The following is a 7,185-nucleotide window of genomic DNA, read 5'->3' on the forward strand; positions in this document are numbered from 1 at the left end:
GTCCATCTCATTCTTACAAACTTTACATGTGCACGATGTGCGAGAATGCACGAGTACAGAATACTATGTCAAGCACAAACCAACCAATACTATTCCCCAAAGAAATTAAAGATGCCACTAGTCAACGACAGCCACTTATATAGTTCCTCCGCCCTCATTAATGAGCAGTAGTTTCCATAGAGGCCCCCTCATGAACGGAGGTATTGTACCAGCTGTTGACAGTGACAAATTACATTGTTACCTGGGAGGACAACTATAGACCCAGAAACGAATAGTTCAGGGGAGTAACATCTAGCTCAGGGGAGTTTCTCTCTGCTAGCATCACCTTACTGAACAGGATGTTCTCATGTCCATTTGATGACCAATTACGTGGAGGAAAAAAAGTTATACCAAATGTTCACTCTAATTAACTAATTCTTAGACCAACGGGATCAACAGTAACAGTAATAGTTTTGCTTGTTTAAAAAAAAAAGGTGGCTGCATATATTGCAATAATAATGCAAAGAAAGTTTCAGTAACTCATCTTTGATACCAAATACTCTTAGAAGCTAGAATGGCCTTTATGGTCCCTTTTCATTTCAGTGGAATGCTTTTTATATCTGCTTCAGCACAAGATACTGTTGCACAGCATAGACACAGGTCTTCAGATTGTGCCACAGTGCCAAGAAAGGTTTGGATGTCCAATTATAATTGCTTGAGATGAGTGGAGGTGCACTGTGTGACCCAGCGAAGTCGTTACTGTCTATCTGAGTGACAGTTGGGCCAAAGTGGCAGATCTGCAGGCAACTTGAGCCATAGGCGCAGCAGGAATGTGTGAAAAACGTGGCATCCCAGACAAAGACCGACACCAGTCGACTAGGTGTTGCATCCTGATCTGCACACCAGATTGGTGAAAAATGACCATCTGGGAAGTGTCACTTGAAGAGGTCACAGATTTGCAGAGAGCGGACAGCCAAATCTATACCGGAATCAAATGTCAGGAAAGAGTTTGCATTGACTTCGAGAAGTCATCATTAGTTCTGGTTTACAGATGGAATCAACAACCAGGAGACAGATGCGTGATACTATACTGAAATAATGGAGACGTGTGACTCGTGGTACATTATCCTGTAAGTCAATGCCCCTCAATGTTAGGCTACTTACAGAAACAACTGTCTGATGGAAATTTAAAAATGAAAAAGTCAAGACAAGCTGTAAATCATGTGAAGGCATTCCAACATAACCAGCAACGAGCTCAGCAGAGCCAAACCTGTCAGCTGGGAAAGTAAACTGCTGGACGTTTTTTTCAACGATTCTATTAAATATGGAGCCAGACTGCATGTGCAATGCACCGTCTGCAGATATCCCCACCAAAGCCTTTTGCATTCAAGACCCTCCTCCTCTTTAACTTTGGTCGGTGGATAATTTAACAGCCTTTGGTAACCACAAGGCATTTTTTTCAAGTGCTTTTGCTTTCTCTAAGATGGCTGGCTTTTCAGCATAATCCCATTGCTGATGCCTCTGCTCTGAGTGAGCTCAGCCTACAGAGCTGAAACACCTAACGGCCTGGCGAGGCAACGGCATCGTAGTTCTTAAGTAAAGGGGAGTAGAAGAAAAAATGCAAACCGGGAGAGGGAAAAATGCATTAAAAAAATCTCAGTTCAAGGGCAAGATGAGACGCACGCATTTAAGATATATCATAAGGAAAACAACTTTGGTTGCCTAGATCCCTCCATCAGATTTTAAAGGGAAGTAGTAACCTTCTGTCATCCGTTAATTAGCAGTAGGTATGAAACGTAATACACTTTTGGAATTGGGTGGCAAAGGGTATTCCACTTTCTATCTTACTCTCACAGGACAAAGCCGTATCTTTTTTCTTTCTTTGGATTTGGTCAGACACACACACACCTCCAGGTCACCTGCTACATTGGGACCCAAGTTATTTCACTGTGAAACTTGTGATCATTTAAAGACCAGCTGGTCTCGAGTTACTGTAAGTGATTCAATTGAATTCATTTTGTAGAGCCATAAATCATGAGGGCTTTACAATCTGAACATATGCAACATCCTCTGTCCCGGAACCGTCTCATCGGCACAGAAAAGACCCCCCCCCCCCCCCCCCCCCCTAAAAGGAACCTTCAACTGGGATAAAAAGGAGCAGGATGGCCAGAGTGCAATAGATATGTGTGCAGGATGGACCACTTATAAGATTTACAGCATGTTTAGTGCACATGACAAAAAAGATGAATATGTTTAGTATAAGCCTAAGTATAAGGGTTTAATGATTCAACATTAAACCCTTCATTTACTCCTCACTGCAAATCAACACATTGAATCTTTCTTCGTTAGCTTAGACAATTCCCAGTGTTATCGAACTGAAACAGAGGACTCTCCCAGATGATTTAACATTTTACAATGACTACCCATGGGCCCCGGCAGCTATTGCCATGAAGAAGAAGCAGGCCGCTGATGCGATTTAAAGGAGTAGCAAAATCACTCTTCCGCATTGAGTTTATTACAGTTGCGGAATTCATCCAAGATGAACACAGACTTTAAAAATGTCTTTTCTCAGCAGATGATATTTGGAATTATCTGAACAACCTATACTGAAGCCGCCACTTGGTACATAACCTGACTGTGTGCTGCGTGATTGGATGTTTCTTTCCAAAAATGTACCCGGGGACACCTGGTTCTGTATATTCAGGCTTGGAAATTGTCATCATTTGTACTAGCAATTCAACCGATCCAAGCCCTGCATGTTGCAACTGTTAGTACCGTAACAATGTTCAACAATGAGCATCTGGAGCAAGGGGGGGTTGCCGAAATGGCCTCTACCACTTAGCGTCTTTGCTCTTGGATGTGGTTTTGATGGTGATTGTTAAAGGCATTGGGGCTTGAAGCAGATGTATTTGTATCTCCATGACAGGATTTGAGGCTGTGATGCTTAGTTAGTTGCCCCAGCAAGCAAAGTTGGAAAATAACCGCAGCCATAACCAATCACACCTCTTTTGCAACTTGTTACTGCTGAAATTTTAAAAAATGCTGGACTGCATAAATTAATAATAATATAGATCCCCCACAAACAGTAAAAAGTGGGAAATCTTAGCATCCCCCTCGTTGACCTATACGCATCATATATTCCTAAATCTTACAGGCACACACATTTCATGCAGCAATTGTTTACATGAAACGGTCTACATGTTGGAATCTAACATGTAGACCGTTTTGCATGTTAGAATCTAACATGTAGACCGCAGTGTCCTGGTTGACATACTTGGGCAGGTTGCTTGTTCTTTTTCAACCTGCAGTGGTTCTGATGGGAGTTTACAAAAAAGTGTCACTTCGGATCAGACTCCGGAACTACATGTCAAGCATTTGATTGGTTTCCTTTAAGGCGCCAATTACCGAAACCAAGCACTCGTTATGCTTTTTAAAAGTATTCGAGTGGTCCAAAATGCTGCCACCTAGATATTTTTCTTCTTCTTATATAATAAGATCCTTGAATGAAATAATTAATTTGTCAGAGAGTGATGGAGCATCAACATGTGTTGCTGTGTCCTTTTGCAGATGTGCTTTTTTGACCAGCAAACAAATAATAGAAGCAATGAAGCAACTGTTACTACTACAAAAGAAACTACAACCTGCATCATTGCTTTCATGGACGTAATGGAAGATAGAAGATATATTCCGTTTAGTTGCTATTTTTCTCAAATCGTACGAGATGAGCATTGCCTGAACATTTGTTTCTGGCCAGCATCTGAATCACTTTTCATTTCAGCACTAATTTGGCTGTTTGCAGCTACGGTTGTAATATCTTTCAAGCTGTAAAAGTAAGGCACTAGTGGTGTATCAGTGTGTGTTTGTTTGGGTGTGTATGTTTGTGCTTTGTTGTATATGCACATTCTTCCCTTGATCTCTGTCTGACGGGCAAAATGCTTTATTTAGTAGTAAATCAAAGCAGTATAATTTTCTTTAAGTTTGGAAAACACTGTGTATCTGCAGACTGTCTGCTATCAGGGCCTTTTAGGTCGGCACTGTGCTGAAGGGCCAGCTCATTTGAATACCGGCTTTGTCTCTGTGGTATCAGTGGGGTTTTCTTCGGCCCACTGCCCTCCACAGTGCACAATGGATTGTGTCAGTATGTGTATGGACATGTGTGCCTGTGTTAAAATGCATATTGCGTTGTTTGATGATACCAGGGCGTGAGTGAGGCAAGTGCTAAACATCCTTTGTCGAAGCAGATTCCTGTTTGTTTGACCTGAATGGATTCAGTTATGATGAATTCCGTATGATAACAGGATAATTGGAAGGTTCAGACTATATGTGCGGATTTTAATGCATTTATAGTGAAATTCATCTTTTTTTCAAAACTCAGTTCTTGTTTCATAGATTTTGGCCATCATTCCCAGATCTTATAAAGTGGCATTTTGTAGTACTACACTAAAATACTTGTCTTGATGTTTGAAAAGGGGGACAATAGCATATCGTGTCATGAGAAGTTTACCCTCCCGTTTGTTCCTGTCCTGCCCCTCTCACCATCCATTTCTTTTTTACATCATGCAAGTTCACAACGGAAGTATATCGGGCTTAATGGGAAACTGCTGAATAACAAACGCACAAAACAAACTAGGTTGTGGTTTTCATTCATTAAAGTCCCAAACAGGCTCTCTAATACTTTTCCCTCTGCCCTGATTTGTAATTTGGATTGTTTGTTGAGTCATATGCGACAATGAAACAAGCCAACGTTCCTGTTCCTGTGATTCCAATGATTAATTGGAGATTTGATTTTAACGCCTTGAATATCAATGATTTATATGTGAACATGAGAGAAAAATGCGTGAATGCGTTCTGATGTTTCTAAATTGCTTCACTAACCAGACCAACAGGGCAAGAATTTTCAATGAATATAGAAAAACACACAGTTTTTCAATCTCGGAATTAACCTTAAAAGGTTAAGTTACGGCTGTTTTGGCCACTACACCGTTACCGGCATCACCAATATTCAATACTCTGGTGCTATTCACAATACATGTAAATAGATCTGTGGGTGGATAAAAAATATTCAAAGATCCGGAGACCTGATAAACAAGTTCAGGGTTTTTGTAATCAGCAGTCAGCAAACTGAACCAGAATGTGAGATTCATTTGAACCCAGAGGCGATCCCTCCACACACGATGCCAAATAACACAAACACACAAACAAACACCTCCTACAGTTGACCTCCTGGTGGAGTTGAACTCTGGCCACAGCAGGAGCCCAGCACAGCTAATTCAATTGCAGATGCCCATAATGAAATGAAGATCATACCAAAACACACAAGCACAGCCATACGGAATCACAAACACGCTGCCATCCACTCATACAAATACAGAAGAGGGCATTCTTTTTATTCCTCTCCTTCCTTGCGTCCTCTAACTCAACTCTATTCTTACGGTGCATAATGGAGTTTGATCGTAATTTACCACATTGTGTGTATCTTTGACGCCTAACAAGCGCGCTCAATTTCCTACCTAATAAAACATTTGCAAAGACATTTAACATTTTTGGGTTTTCTGGTTGTTCCATTTTGTTCAAACTGTAATCAAGAGCAACAGCATCCTTAAAACTGTTAGTGTCAGCCTCCGAGTTATTCAGAGCCAGAGATAACGAGAAGAGTCTCTCACGTAAAAATAATTGCAGGCTATCACTGTGCCACAACAGCCTCCAGAAATCAACACCAGCACGTCATTTCATTTAAAAAGACAACGAGTGGCTGGAAGTGAATTGCATCACCTCTTTTGCTCCACTCTTAAAAACATTGCCCCATAGTGCAAAACGGTCATCATTAACTGCAATTATCTTAAACGCAAAGTACTGTTATAAGTAAGTTTGGTGGTAAATAGCTATGTGCAAGTCTTTTAGGACCACTCTTAGAATCAACGCTGAAGGCAAAAAAAAGGAACTAAGCCCTTATACACGCACACACACACACACACACTTTAACATGTGATAAGCAGCACAAGCAAATGTTTCAGTTGTTGGGACTGTGCTCCTTTGATCCTTCATGGTGTAGGAATGCTCCCCCTGCTGCCTTATGAAGCATTGTGGATGTCACTCTCTCTGCCCCTTCTATGGACGCATGTCTCTTTTTGTTTGTCTCCTTCATTCCCATCCACACATCAGTGTATGGAGAGGTCATTGTTATGCTGCTCATGTTGGGTGCATTTGTGCGTGTGTGTGTGGTCAGTTATTGTAATCGAAAATCCCAGGCTGGCTGTTACCAGCTTACTGGTCCTCTATCACCAACGCAGCTACTGCAGCCACACACAGCTGTGTGTGTGTGTGTGTGTGTGTGTGTGTGTTAATGTGGTACAGGATGGATCTGTCTAAATCTTTATGTGTCAACATTGTGAATTGTTTCCAGTTATGAAACAACTCCGTTTTCTAATCTTGTCCAATCAGAACTACTGTGTCAGTCTGTGTCACAGCCAACTTCATTAGCGTAGACTGATGGGTATACAATCATGGACCAAAGGAGGCAAAGGGCTGAGACAAACAACCACTGAAAGCAGAAAACAGACTTTCTGGATTCACACACATTTGTTTATTTTATTTATCGAACATTTCACCCTCAAAAATGATGTAAATTTACCTCCTCGTTCACCAATCCGTGTCGACATAAATAATTACTATTTGAATGTACAGCTTGTTTACGTGTTCACAATAGTGTGCATGCTTGTTTTGCAAACTGATGAATGATGACAGATATTACATAAATCCTCAGGAAGAGGAATCCTATAAATTAAATGTATTATTTATTTGGTTTTGACCCAAAATACTGATCCACTGTAACCAACAGTCCGTGTGAGTGTATGTCTTCCCATTGGACCACATGCATGGGACATTACATACAGGTCATTTAACAGGGGGCGATTTTGTGTGTGTGTGTTAATCCTCTCAGTGTCACGTCTAGGATGGTAGAGGCCATGGAGAATTGTTTGCACAGCATGTAGCTTAGAAATAATTATTTTGTTTCCATCTCTGAAAAAAACATTATTGCCTTTCGGTCTTCAGCTCAGGGCTAAAATAGGTTGCCAATGGAAACAGAAAAAACAGCAAAAGAGTGTGTGTGTGTGTGTACATTTATACCAGTTCTTATACAAGGTACAGAGTTTGTGGTGCAGCTGAAAATAATTAAGTGTGTGCATATGTCCTCTCTGCTCTGTT

This window comes from Pungitius pungitius, chromosome 9, assembly GCF_949316345.1.
Source record: "Pungitius pungitius chromosome 9, fPunPun2.1, whole genome shotgun sequence".
Lineage (NCBI taxonomy): Eukaryota > Metazoa > Chordata > Actinopteri > Perciformes > Gasterosteidae > Pungitius > Pungitius pungitius.